The following is a 15,691-nucleotide window of genomic DNA, read 5'->3' on the forward strand; positions in this document are numbered from 1 at the left end:
GGTGAGATTGTAGGAGGCTCAACCTCAGGATGTCACTCTATAAATTTAGTATCATAAACCAGTTCTTGGATCTTACATAAGGCATGAATATTTGTCCTAAAAAGTATATCTGAAAATCCAAATTTGATTAATATGGTTTTCACATTTTTTACATAACACCTTATATATTAAAATTTTGAATGCTATTTTTCCTCTTCTACAGAATTTCTTCCAGGAAATCACCATTGCTGATGTAAGGCAATCATAAAGGGGTTGGAAGTTGCTGGCATTGTCTCTGGGGAGGAAAAGCTAGTCTTTTTCTCTGTCCTTCCCTGATTCCATTTAAAAATGGATGAGAGGCAAGGTATGGTGTGCACACCTGTAATCCCAGCATATGAATAGAAGCAGGAGGATCCGGAACTCAAGATCGTCATAGACTGCATAACCAGTTTGAGGCCAGCCCGGGCTACATGAGACCCTGTTCCAAAAACAAATGGACACAAATCTAGAGGATGAAGCAAAGATAAAGCCGGGGGTAGGGTTGGGTGGTGCACGCCTTTAACCCTAACACTCAGGAGACAGAGGCAGTCAAATTTCTGAGTTTGAGGCCAGCCAGGGCAGCCAGGGCTACACAGAGAAACCTGTTTTGAAAAACACACAAACAAACAAAACAAAGAAAAAGAGAGAAAGGAAGGAAGGCAGAAAGAAAGGAAGGGAGGGAGGAAGGAAGCATCAGAGTTGGACAGAGCTTAATGTTGTTCTTTTGATGTAGTTTATGCCTAAGAAACACAAACACGAGACTCAGCGCCCATGTGGAATTTATTGAGAGAAGGGAGAGAAAGAGGGGGTAGCTGGTGGCCAACTGAAAGCAGGAGAGAGAGAGAGAGAGAGAGAGAGAGAGAGAGAGAGAGAGAGAGAGAAGGCAAGAGAGGGCAAGAGAGAGCAAGAGTTTATTGAAAGAAGGGAGAGAAAGAGGGGGTAGCTGGTGGCCAACGAAAGCAGGAGAGAGAGAGAAAGAGCAAGGGGGCAGAGAGAGAGCAAGAGGGGGCAAGAGAGGGCAAGAGAGGGCAAGAGAGAGAGGTGCTCTTGGCGCGCTTGCTTTAAAAGGGGGGCTTGTGCATGTGTAACTGAGTCCTCTGGCTGCCAGGTAAAGCTTGAGCTGCCAGGTAAGGCTAACATAGCAATGATGACATGGCCATGAGCGTCCCGCCCATCGTCTGGGCGGGGATCAGCTGGCTGCTAGTTCCTAACACTAGATAGGCATGTAAGGGTGACATGTGTTCCAGATGGACAGTTTTCTGCGTCTATTGTGATGTACATGGTGGCTGTTATTAGGCAATGAAAGTTGACCTGCTGATGGAAAAGAAAATATCTAATTTAGAAATGAGAAGTCTGTTTTTAAAAATAATAGCCAGTGAATTCCTTTGATTTCTGGTCATCCTTTTAAAGTTAACTTACAGGTATGGGCTGATATTTAGATAGACTACTATAGTAAACTAGAAAAAGAGGTTTACTCCCTACATTGCAAATGTGCTTTATAATAGAATTTCTTTTTGTTTTTGCTGAGGAAGATATTATATTTTTCAGCACACATTAAATATATTTGCTAAACAAGCTATACACACACATACATATATATTTCATTATATGTGATGAACTTTCTGTTGTATATTAGCCATTTTATGCCCTGTATAGTAAAATATTACTTTCTAGCATAAAATGCCCACCCACATACCCACAGACCCACCCAAACAAACAACAACAAACAGGTGATTAAGTATAGTTGGTTCATAGGCCACAGTTACTGACCCTTGGTTTTTCAAGGCCACACATTTTCAGGTGATAGACTCACTTATAGAGTTCCTGCAAACTGGGATCATTTAAGCGGCAAGGAACAGTTGGTCTTTGTTCTGCAGTGGCATCTGCAGCTTTGGGAATGTTTTACTGCAGTCAGTATTCAAAGCTCTCTTCTCCATGGATCTGTGCTCTACCATGTCCACTGCCCAATGCTGTTTCATTTTGCTTCCAAACTGCTCCGCAGCCCTCCCCTCCTATTCTAACAAGTGAGGCCTCATTTTTTCTTATTGCTCTAATTCTAAAAACTGAAATAAAGCAAGAGGATGGCCACATCTTACAAAAGCTTCTAGCAACTACAGAAAGAGTCACCATAGCAACACACATTTTGGGGGGATTAAAGCATTTTGAAGTGGGAACTTATGAGGAAAAAATGATGCCTGCAACCATCTGAGATTTTGAGTATAGGCAGAAAAATGCCCTGAAGTTTCCCCAAAGGTATAAGGGTAGAGGAAAAGACAGAGCTCCATAAAGGCCCTCTGGCACAAAATAAATCATGTAGGAGGTGAACCAATGGCATTGCTCAACTCTCTGCAACTAAGAGTGAAATGGAAAGGTCTGTGTGTCCCTGGGTTGTTATATTGTTCAGAACATGTTTACTTTGTAATCCTCGTTTTATTTGCTTTGCTCTAACCCTGCTTAGACATTATATTAAACAGCATTCTGTTCCAAAGAATAACTTAGGAAAGGGTACTGTGTGTATTTGAACTGCATTTGGTATTTGTTCTAAACACAACATGAAACAAATTTGATTTTTGAACAACAGATCAGAATTTGGCAGGGTCATCAATAGTCATGCCTTTTGCAAGGGACTTGTGTCTTGGAGTGGATGCTCAAGCCAAACCTTCCCTCCCTTTTCTCATCCTGATGTCTTACTCCTTCATCTCTATTCCTCTTGAAGACCGAGGCAGAGATAGGAAGTGGTAAAGCTCTGTGTACAGACAGTTGTGATATGGATGTTCCTCTGTGTGCTGTGAATATGTTTTATTGCCATTGGTTAATAAAGAAGCTGATTTGGCCAATAGCCAGGCAGAATAGAGCCAGGTGGGAAATCCAAACAAAGATACAAACAAAAACAAAAAACAAAAACAGGGTAGAGTCACGGAGTTGCTCTCAGCCACCAGAGAAGCATGATGTGAGGTAACAAGTCACGAGACTTGTGATAAAATATAGGATAATAGCAATGGGTTAACTTAAGTTGTAAGAGCTAGTTTATAATAAGCTTGAGCTAATAGGTCAAACAGTTTATAATTAATACTAAGCCTCTGAGTGGCTATTAGGAAACTGGAAGGTGGGAGAGAGGCCTCCAGTTACAGAGTTCCTTCAAACTAGGAGCAATGTGCAATAGTTTTGAGGAATTCCATAGCTGTGTGGGTTACAATTAGTCATATCATAGTATGGAATTAGCATAAATTAGCATAGTAATGATGTTAGTTATGAAGGGGTAGAATGACAATGATCTCACTGACTACTAAAGTGATCATGAGATGTATAGCATCCTATTTTGGTTTTACTACCCTGTGGTAAACTTAGCTGTAGAACCCAATTGTAAATGACTCTGCTAGGCCTGAAAGCCATTAATTCACAAAGATGGGCCTTCTGGGTCTTTGGCCTCTGAAGAGGTTAGCAGCCAGGGGACTGGAGACAGAGACAAGGGTTTCAATCCTGAGTCTGCCTGTTATGTGATGAGTTACTGTCTTATCTGCCCCCGAGTCAGTAGAAAGTCACGGGTATTTGAAGGAGATGGATACATGCTTGACATAAGGCCTTTATTAGTGTATGCGAAACCAAAACAAAATGAAACAAACAAACAAAAAAACCCACAAATAAAATAAGTATCATATTCTCTTTATCTGCAAAGTAATAGATGATAACAGGACCTACCCTCTCCCCTCCATGACCCAAAAAGAGTGAAGGCCAGGATCTGACTATAGTACCTACAATTTATTATGCTCTCAATTCCTGTTTGTAAGTATGTCTTAAAGATATTTATTTTATTTCTAATTATGTGTGTGCTTCTGTATGTGGGCATGTGCATAGGAGGGCAATTACTGTGGATGCCACAAGAGGGCATCAGATCCCTTAAATTGGAAATGCAAGCACTTACAACTCAATTTTGGTAGGTGTTAGGAACTGAATGAACTCAGTTCTTCTGGTAGAGTGTCACGTGCTCTTAACCACTGAACCATCTCGGCCAAGGCTGAGAAAACACTAGACCCAGCACTGACCAAGATAGAAAATATTAGGGTTTTTCTTAGGTACTGGACACCAGGCAAATGACATCAGACTTCTTGTACATACAGAGTATCTCTGCATGTTATGGGGGCTGGAAAACACCTTCATGGTTTATGGAAAAAAATATCCAGAGGAAATTCCTGCAACATACAGGCAACTTTGCATGTTTTGAGCACAAGTACACCCATACTGCCACTGGGAACACACTAGCCCATGGTGACCTGGGAAGGCAAGCCTCATGGCCTTCATTTGCTTCTTTTGGGCTTCACTGTGTTCATTTTTCGACGCAGGGTCTTACATTGTAGCTCATGGAAGCTCTAAATTCATAATCCTACTTCAGTTCTGAGTGCAGAGATGAAGGCATGTGCCATTGTGCCTGGCTTGTTCTGGACTTTCCTGTGTTTTTCCACTTAGGCATACATGTCTCTGCTTTCAGCTGCTTGCACAGGCTACTCTCCTGTGGATGGTGATATTTTCTAACTCCTTGCTTAACTTCTCTTCCTTTTGTCTTAGTGCAGACAAATATCACTTCCTATGGCCCAGGATGCCACAGAGGCTACTAGATTTTTCTGAGATTTTCTTTGAGTATGACCTATTTTCCCACTATGTAGTACCCACTGTGCACAGTTCTGGTTTTTAATATATTTTTTATTAACTATGTGTAAAGAGATTGCAAAAGTCTGTGAGGGGTGGAGGGCATATTTACTTCATAGTCTTAGTACTTAGCATATTCCCAATGTGTGTTAGAGCATGTTAAATAACATGTGTGTTAATATGTTGGGAGACAAACTGTCATTTCATGTACCCACTAGGGGAAGAGATCTGCCGATGAAATTATGACATCATGCTGGATCCAATCACTCAGTAGCCTATTTCATTAGAGTAGTTTCAGTTTTGTTTAGATATAGATTTTAAAACATGAGTCATTTTTACACACATATAAAGGGATTATTCATCCCTAAGATTCCTCCGTGTTTAGTTTGACTCTGAGATTATTTGTTAACAAGCAGCTTAGACATTTTTTCTGTCATGAAATGTCAAGAGTATAGTGAAGACCACAGTGATATCATGACTTTAGTCCTTTCCTTATTTACTTTCTTCTCTCTTTGTCTCCCTCTCTCCATCCCTCCCTCCCTTCCCTTTTTCCTTCTTTTTTGTCTTTGAGAATATCCTCCTTAAGTAGCAGTGAGGGTAAAGTCAGGGAAAAATCCACATGGAGCTGTGCACTAAGCTCCACTTCTGAGGAACTATTCACAGTTGTTTGCTGCTGGGAGAGGAAGGTCAGTTTCAGTATTTTTTTATTTTTTTATTTTTAACAATGAGGTATCTAGTATGTTAAGAACACTCCAGGAAAGGACATATGTCCATGAGTAGTTAGCCAACACAAACTGGGCTTCAGAAAGAGAGAGAGAGAGAGAGAGAGACAGAGACAGAGAGACAGAGAGAGATAGAGATAGATAGATAGAGAGAGAAGAAAAGACAGAGACAACAGGAAGTTGGGTGGGTAGGGAAGAACAGGAGGGTTTGGAAAGAGTTTGTGGAGAGGGGACAATAATATCACAATGCACTATTACAATTCTTAACTAATTAATAAAAAACAACTCAAATAATACAATCATGAATAGAAATAAGCAAAATGAAGGCTAGGAATAGAGCTCACTGGTGGAGTGTGTGCATAGATGTGTGAGGTAATTGTGTTTATTCCTATGTGTGTATACAAGAGAGACAGAGAAAGAGAGAGGGACAGAGACAGAGAGACAGAGAGGGAGAAGAGACAGAAAGACATTGAGACAGAGAGATAGTTATAGTGAGAAACACATGGATACACATCCAGGCAGAAGACACACTGTGCAGAGCTAGGTGGCCACCTACAATATAACGGAAGGGAAGATACCTCAGGTCTTAGAAGTTCAGCCAGCTTATAAGGAGTTAACCTTCCATTGGTCAAGCCATTGGTCTTATTTGATGACAGGTTGAAGCTTTCTAATACTGCATCAGAATGAGCAGACTTAGAGACTTTCTTCTTTCTTCTATCCTTCCTTCCTTCCTTTTTTTCTTTTTTCAAGACAGTGTTTCTTTGTATTGCTTTGGAGCCGGTCCTGAAACTAGTTCTGTAGACCAGGCTGGACTCAAACTCACAGAGATCCACCTGCCTCTGCCTCCAAGTGCTGGGATTAAAGGCATGCTCCACCAACACCCGGACTGGAGGTTTTCAAGCAAAGGAGAGGACTCACATATTTTACATAATTTATAGCTAGATTGGCCACTGGATAATATTGTTCAAGAAGTCCCAGAGAAAGGAAGTCTTTCCCGAACCAAAGCACTCTTTCCCGAAGGTGTTTAAGGAGAATGTGTGCCTAAGAGAGACTGCAACTTAGCTTTCAGTGTGTTGGATCCATACCCCTGGGAGGTCCCTGCCTTGCAGGACTGAGGATGCTTCCCCCTCTCCCTAGCCAGCCCTGGCCCCACTCCTACCTTAGGCTCAGCTCCTTAGGAAGACAGCACACTGGGAAAGAAAGCATCAATCTTAGCACACTTTTAGGTTTTTAATTTTTTTCTTTAGTAAATGTGGGCTCCTGTATGTACATGCCGTACATATTTGCCGTAGTTTTTTTTCTTCCCGTGTCTGCTTTTGTCTGTCTTCTACCCCTCATGTTTTGCTTACCCTGTGCTTTCCTAGAAGAGAATTCAGATCCTCTGCTGTATTTGGTTCCCTTGGGAATCTGAATTCTGCCTTACTCAGGCTGCTGCTGCTTTTTAATTCTCCTGTGCTTGCTTACGGGTTACTGTGTCACCATGGCCACAGGCTTCTGTAGGGATACACCCCGACTTTTGTAATAAAGCAGATTTATGTCTGTGCCCTTTTCTCTTACCGTGTTCAATACCTACACTGTGGCTTTGCTTTCTAGGGTCTACAAAACTCAGTCTGTTGTTTACTCCTTCATGAAGGCAATGGATCTACACATGCTAGTTCCAAGCAGGGTGTATGGATTGCCTTTGATCTCACTGTCCATCCACTTGAAGGACTTGTTTATTCAATATTCTCCAGTGCTGGAGAGAGCAAATTAAAGCGCATGATGCTGTCATCTGGAGTTTAAATGGTTTACTTCAACCCTACCCCACTGAGATTCAATATCAGACACCCACATCAATCCTCCAACTTCCCTAACAACAGAAATCAGTGCAGTGGAAGAAAAAAAAAGTGTTTCCATGGGGTATTCTAGTCCAGGGGCCTTTAGACAGCCATGTAGTGGGTGGGTTTCCTTTCCGTATTCTGACTGATAGTTCTCTGAGGATTAGGGCTCTCTGTGACTATAGGGAGAGGCATGACCCCTGGGGAAGTCTGTGGGAAAAGCATGTTGCTGGCCTCACAGTAAACTCCTTGCAACTACAGCGATGGCTGAGTTGGTTCACATCCTCCTCCTGAATGGGACAATCAGGGAGAAAAGAAAAAGCTGTGTTACTTCTCATGGCCTTGCACTGAAAACAGGCTTGTTTTCATCTCATAAGCATTAAGTGATTATTGTAGATGTTGCATCATGATAGGATTCTTTGCTGTCCCATGAATAAAGAGGTTTGGTAATGGTTGGTTAGACACTAGAAAAATCTTACAGCACACTGTGAGCTATTTGCCAGTTATGTAGAAGTATGTAATGACATACAAAAAAGTGACATAGAAGTTGTGTTATGAATCTTAAGAGAAAACCGGCAAGTTGAAGAGTCATAGAGATGAGAGATGGAAAAGGGTATTCTGGAAAATATGTCAATATTCAGAGTCTGGGAGAGTAAAGCAAATTGCATGTAGTTAATTCTCTTCACTGGAGAAGGGTCTAGAGAGATGGTTCAGTTGGTAATGTGCTTGTCATACAAGTATGGGGTCCTCAATGTGGATCCTTAGTTCTCAAATAAAAATCTGGTCACTGAGGCATTGTAGTCTCATTTCTGGGGAGTCAGAAACAGGAGGATCCGTGGGACTTGCTTGCCAGACAGACTAGCTGAATCAGTAAGATCCAGGTTCAGTGAGAGACCTTGTCTTTTATTTTAAAAAAAGTTGGAGGGACAACTGAAGAAGACACCTGATGTCAGTCTCTGGTCTCCACACACATGTGTGCACCTGCATACATACGGACACACACACATGAATATGCACATACATCTACATACACATACAGGTAATTGCAAAACAGGGCAGAAGATTGCTAGTAGGGACTTGGTTGTGTAGTTTACCTATAGATTGCTGAGAATCAATCACCATGTCTTAGGATGTGTGGATTGTGCTTGATTCAGAAGGGTAGCTGGTCACAAGGCAGAGGGATGATGACCAGGGAAGTTGTGTGAGTGTGGAGTGGTGAGAAGATCATGTGGGAAGAATTATATAAGTGGGTAATGCTTCCCTGGGAGAAAAGGCTGGCCCCAAAGAGCACATGATAAGTTACTAGCAGGATGTTCTCTCTCCCTCCCCCTCTCATGCATTTAAGCTAGTTAAGCTAGAGTTGGAGCTGTGTTTCTGTAATAGTCAGTCAGTATCTGTTTGGTATCTACTGGAGCCATAGTTTCAAACACTGGTTCAAATCTGAGAGAAGGAAAGTGCAAAATTAAAAAAAGACTCCATGTTTTTCTAGAACATGACTTCTATTTGTTTTCCACTGTTACATACCTAATTGTCTATCGTAGTTTTCTGGCACATACTTTGACTTTGGAGTTGTAGTGGCTTGAATGAGAACTTCCTGTGAAAATAATTGAAAAATTAATATAGACTAGGCATTATTGGGAATCCATCAAAATGAAGAATCAGTCCACTAGGAAACTTTATTGTAGGTTTTCAAGGTCTTTGACCAATTGTCAGAGCAGTGACATGGTATGATTTCTATTAGGATTTTTCCAAGATCATATTTATGCTGTTTAAAACTGAGTTAACTGAGTTTTAAGATTCCATTACCTGTAAAGTTGAGGAAATACCATGAGATCATTACCCAACAAAGACACCCTGAAGGTGGATGAGCTCCTGATTCAAGAAGTACATCATGTACTGCCTATGTCTCTGCCTTCATCCCCTATAGCCTAAATCTTTATTTATGGTTGGAGTATCTCTCCTGAGACCCAGAGGTTTAGCTCCCACATCATCTCTACAGGTACACAGATACATATGCTTGTGACAAACAGGCATCACAAGCTCTGCTTCACAAGTAAGGCAGATTCTCAATTCTGTTTCTTAACATGGTTCAAACAGCCCTGTAACTGGGCCATCTGGAAATCATTTAAGATACATTCTCTTTGTCCATTTTTAGTAGATTGGATTACAGAAGTCTGCACTTTCCCCCCATCATTTACTTTTATGGTAACTGTCTTTTTCAAGGTTCTCATCAGATTTAAATGGAAGATTAATATAGGCGAGAGGTCTCCAATATCATAGGTATTTATCTCATTCTTGCTTCTACTACATTATTTGTAACTTCTCAATGTTTATTTCTAGAGATGTTTAAGAGAGTCTAACTGTATTTCACTTTAGTATTATCTCAGGGGAACAAAACACAAAAGAAAGAAAAGGAAAAGCTGTCTGTGGCCCAAATGATTTCACCACTCTCTTGGTCTGCTAATGCTACCTTCAGGCTCTTTTCCTATACAACTGCATATACCATAGTTCGCAGAAATATACTTATGGCAGAAAAAAAATCCAAAACTGTTTAAAGTCTCCAATATACAACATAAAGTTAATCTATTATTGTGTAATTAAATACATATATAAATACATATATCAACTAGAGCAAAGGAATAACTCTCATTCTTTGCTGAGTTAATAACAGTTTTACCATTATAACTAGAAGTGAATTAGAGGTGGCTGAATATTTAGCTGAACGTCATCCACAAAAATATAATCATCATGCACAACTCCCAAAGCTCTCAACAGACTTCATTACATGTGGACTCAGTTTCTTTCTTAACAGTTTAATTGGAAAACATGAAGTGATCTCCTCAAATAGATGCATTTATCTAGTGTTTTCACACACACACACACACACACACACACACACGGAATGCTATGGAATATATGAACATGTATATGTTGGTAGTCTCATTAGATTATTCTATACAAGTATTTATATGTAAATACCTTTAGTATTATAAAATAATTATGAGTCTATGTTGACTTTTTAAAATTAAAAATTGTGTCTTCCAAATTGAATGCTGTAGAGCTCCCTGGTCTACCTTCATTACCTTGACAAGCTCGTCAGAATTTGTTGCTACTTCTTTTCTTGATGATAACCAGTTTTCTGGGGGTGAGACAGAATCTCAAACCAGTTTGAATTTGTATTTCCCTGATAGCTATGGATGCTGAACACCTTTTCAAATATTTACTGGCCATTTGTATTGCTCTTAAGAACTGTTTATTCAACCAATTAATGGACTTATTGTCTGGATGACTTGGTTTGATGACATTTAATTTTTGGAGGTCTTTATTCATTCCCTGTTATCTTGGCAACAATGTTCTCTCATTTTGTAGGTTCCCTTTCTACTCTGGTGGTAGTTTAGCTGCAGATTTTTTTTTCTATTCTTTTCCCTTTATATCTTGATTTGACACAACATTATTACTTGTTGAATTATGATCTGTGATATTGGAGATTATTTTTCTTTCTAAATTTCTTTATTTAAATTAGAAAAAAGCTTTTAAACATGTCAATCCCACTTTCCTTACTCTCCTCTCCTCCCCTGACCCTCCCAACCCTCCTATCCCATTCCCTTTCTGCTCCAGGGAAGGTGAGGGATCTTCAAAGTCTGTCATATCATTTGGAGCAGGGCTTATATCCTTCCCCATGTGTCTAGGCTGAGAGAGTATCCCTCCTTGTGAAATAGGCTCCCAAAGTCCATTTGTACACTGGGGAAACTACCAGAGGCCCCATAGATTGCCCAGGCCTCCTAACTGACACCCACGTTCAGGGGGTCTGGGTCAGCCCTATGCTGGTTTCCCAGATATCAGTCTGGGGTCCTTGTTGAGGTCACCTGTTTATGTGGGTTTCTCCAGTCTGGTCTTGACCTCTTTGCTCATCACTCCTCCCTCTCTGCAACTGGACTCCAGGAGTGCGGCTCAGTGTTTAGCTGTGTCTGCTTCGGCTTTCATCAGCCAGTGGATGAAGGCTCTAGGATGGCATATAAGGCATTCATCAATCTCATTATCAAGGAAGGGCATTTAAAGTAGCTTCTCCTCTATTGCTTAGATCGTTAGCTGGGGTCATCCTTGTAGGACTCTGTCAGATTTCTCGTTAAACCTATAATGGCTCCCTCTATTAAGGCATCTCTTTTCTTGCTCTACTCTCTTCTTCCCCTGTCTCAATCTTTTTCTCCCTCAATTCCTTGTCTCCCCTCCTTTTCTCCCCTTCTCTTTCTCCTGACTCCTTCTCAGTCCACCTGCTCCCAATTTGCTCAGGAGATCTAGGAGATCTTGTCCCTTTCCCCTTCTGTGGGGAACCATGTATGCCTCTCTTAGGTCCTCCTTGTTTCTTAGCTTTTCTGGTGGTATGGATTGTAGTCTGGTGATCCTGCTCAATGTCTAGAATTCATATTTGAGTGAGTACACACCATGTTTGTCCTGGGTTACCTCACTCAGAATGATTTCTTCTAGTTCCATCCATTTGTCATTGTTTTTCTTCTGCTGAGTAGTATTCTACTGTGTAAATGTACCACATATTCTTCATCCATTCTTCCGTTGAGGGACATCTAGGCTCCTTCCAGGTTCTGGATATTACAAATAATGCTGCTATGAACATAGTTGAACAGATGTCCTTGTTATATGAATGTGAATTCTTTGAGAATATGCCTAAGAGAGGAATTGCTGGATCTTGTGGTTAACTGATACTCATTTTCCTGAGAAACCGTCATACTGATTTCCAAAGTGGCTGTACTTTGAATTTGCACTCCCACCAACAGTGGAGGAGTGTTCCCATTTTTCCACATCTTCCCCTGCATAAACTGTCTTTGGGGATTTTGGTTTTAGCTATTCTGAGAGGAGTAAGATGGCATCTCAGAGTTGTTTTGATTTGCATTTCCCTGATGGCTAAGGATGTTGAGCACTTTCCTAAGTGTCTTTCAGCCATTTTAGATTCCTCTATGACAATTCTCTATTTAGTTCTGTACCCCGCTACTTAATTGGATTATTTGGTGTTTTGGTGACTAGCTACTTTTGGAGGTCAGACCTCTGTTAGATATCTGGTTGGTGAAGCTCTTTTCCCGCTCTGTGGGCTGCTGTTTGATATTGTTAACTGTGTTCTTTGCCTTACAGAAGCTTCTCATTTTGAGGAGGTCCCATTTATTAATTGTCAATCTCAGTATCTGTGTTATGAGTAGGTTTTCCCTGCAGGCCTGGTCCCACAGCCGCACCAGCCCCAAATAACACACAGAGACACTGTATTTGATATAAAACTGTAGGCCAGTTACTAGTTTCTTATCAGCTATCTCTGTCTTAAATATTAACCCATTTCTATTAATCTAAGTATTTCCACCAGAGAGAGACTCCATCCTCCATCTTCAATCTCTTCCTTACTACTTCCTCTCTCCTAGTCCTACCTATCTTGCTTTCCTATTGGCCAACAGTGCTTTATTCATTAACCAATAAGAGAAACATATTTACAGAATGACATCTCCCATCAGTGTCTGTGCTACTGGTATTATGTTCAGGAAGCAGTCTCCTGTACCAATTCCTTCAAGGGTACCTCCCACTTTCACTTCTAAAAGGTTCAGTATGGCTGGATGTATGTTGAGGTCCATTTGGACTCAATTTTGTGATGGAGATAGACATGGATCTATCTGCAGTCTTCTACATGCCAGCATACAGTTATGACAGCAGCATTTGTTGAAGATACTTTCTTTTTTCTATTATATAATTTTAGCTTCTTTGTAAAAATAACAGGTGTTCATAGGTGTATGGATTAATATCCGGGTTTTCAATTAGATTCCATTGGTCAACCTGTCAATTTTTGTGCCAATTCCAAGCTGTCTTCAGGACCTAAGCTCTATAATAGAGCTTAAAGTCAGGAATGGTGATGCCTCCCTAACTTCCGTTATTGTACAGGGTTGTTAAAGCTATCCTTGGTCTTTTTCTTTTCTGTATACTGTTGAGTATTGTTCTTTCAAGGTCTGTGAAGAATTATGCTGGGATTTTGATGGGGATTGCATTGAATCTGTAGATTGCCTTTGGCATGATTGCCATTTTTTCTATGTTGATCCTACCATGACCCAAGAGCATGGGGGAAATTTCGATTTTCTGTTATCTTCTTAATTTCTTTCTTGAAAGACTCAAAGTTCTTGATATGTAGGTCTTTCCCTTGTTTGGTTAGCATTACCACTAGATAATTTATGTTGTTTGTGGCTATTGTAAAGGGTGGTGTTTCTCTAATTTCTTTCTCAGCCTCTTTATCATTTATAAATAGTAGGGCTAGTGATTTTTTTTTTGAGTTAGGCTTATATCCTGCCACTTTATTGAAGGTATTTATTAGACATAGGAGTTCCCTGGTATAGTTTGTCAGATCACTTATATAAACTATCATATCCTCTGCTAATAGTGACATTTTGACTTCTTCCTTTCCAATTTGTATCTTCTTGATTTCTTTTTGTTGTCTTACTGCTCGAGCTAGAACTTCAAGTACAATATTAAAGAAATATGGATAGAGTGGACAGCCTTGTCTTTTTTCCTGATTTTAGAGGAATTGCATTGAGTTTCTCTCCATTTAGTTTGATGTTGGCTGTTGGTTTGCTGTATATGGAATATATTGTATTTAGCTATGTTCCTGTTATCCCTGTTTCTTCAAGAGCTTTTTCATGAAGGGGTGTTTGATTTTGTCAAAGGCTTTTTCAGCATCTAGTGAGATGATCATGTGGTGGTTTTTTTTTTTTTTCAGTTTGTTTATGTGGTGGATTACAATGATAGATTTTCTTATGTTGAACCATCCCTGCATCCCTGGGATGAAGCCTACTTGATCATGGTGGATGATTTCTCTGATGTGATTTGCCAGTATTTTATTGAGTATTTTTGCATCAATGCTCACGAGGGATATTTGTCTTAGTTTTCTTTCTTAGTTGTGTCTCTGTGTGGGTTGGCTACCAAAGTAATTATAGTCTTATAAAAAGAGTTTGTCACAGTGTAGAAAGAACCCTTTGTGGAGTATTGGTATTAGCTCTTCTTCTTTGAATTTCTGGTAGAATTCTACACTGAAACAATCTGGTTCTGGGCTTTTTTGTTTTTTGTTGTTTTGTTTGTTTTGGTTGTGAGACTATTGATGACTGCTTCTACTTCATTAGGGCTTATAGGTCTATTTAAATTGTTTATCTGTTCTTGATTTAATTTTGGTGACACCTACCCAGAAAATGTCCATTTCTTTTAAATTTTTGATTTTTTTTTTTTTGGAGTATAGGTTTTCAGAATATGACTTGAAGGTTCTCTGGATTTCCTCAGTGTCTATTGTTATGTTCCCCTTTTCATTTCTGATTTTGCTAATTTTCATGTTCTTGCTGAGTTTTGGTTAGTTTGGAAAAGATTTGTCTATCTTGTTGATTTTCTCGAAGAACCAACTCTTTGTTACATTATTTGTATTATTTTCCTAGTTTCTACTTTATTGATTTCATCCCTCAATTTGACTATTTCTTAGCCTCTACTCCTCTGGAGTGAGCTTGCTTCTTTTTGTTCTAGAGCTTTCAGTTGTGCTGTTAATTATCTAATGTGACTATTCTCTAGTTTCTTCATGTGTTCATTTAGTGCTATGAACTGTCCTCTTAGTACTGCTTTCAAAATGCCCCATAAGTTTGGGTATGTTGTGTCTTCATTCTCACTGAACTCTAGGAAGCCTTTAATTTCTTTCTTTAGTTTTTCCTTAAGGAATGGTGCAATTGTGCATTGTTCAATTTCCATGAGTTTGTAGGGTTTCTGCAATTTGTGTTGTTGCTGAATTCTAACTTTAACCAATCTTAATCCAATATGATACAGGGGATTTTTCAAATTTTTTTTGTACCTATTGAGGTTTTCTATATTGCAGAGTATGTGGTTGACTTTAGAGAAGGTTCCATGTGGCATTGAGAAGAAGTTATATTATGTTTGAATGGAATGCTGTTCTATAAATGTCTGTTAAAACCAATTGGGTCATAACTTCGGTTAGTTCCTTTGTTTCTTTGTTAAATTTCTGTCTGGTGGTCCTGTCTAGAGGTCAGAGTGGGGTGTTGAAGTCTTCCAGTATAAGTGTGTGAGGTTTTATGTGAGATGTGAGTTTTAGTAATTTTTCTTTTATGAATGTGGGAGCCTTTGTATCTGAGGTACAGATGTTCAGAACTGAGACTTAGTCATGATGGATTTTTCCTGTGATGAATATGAAATGACCTTCTTCATCCTTTTTGATGGATTTTAGTTTGAAGTCTAGTTTGTTAGATATTAGGATAGCTACACCAGCTTGTTTCTTGGATCCATCTGATTGGAAAATCTTTTCCCAACCATTTACTCTGAGGTAACATCTGTCTTTGAAGTTGAGGTTTTCTGTATGCAACAGAAGAATGGTTTCTGTCTTTGTTTCCATTCTGTTAGCCCATTTCTGTTAATAGATCCATTAAGATCATTAATATTGAGGGAAATTAATGTCCATTAATT

Source organism: Phodopus roborovskii, unplaced genomic scaffold (assembly GCF_943737965.1).
Source record: "Phodopus roborovskii unplaced genomic scaffold, PHOROB, whole genome shotgun sequence".
Lineage (NCBI taxonomy): Eukaryota > Metazoa > Chordata > Mammalia > Rodentia > Cricetidae > Phodopus > Phodopus roborovskii.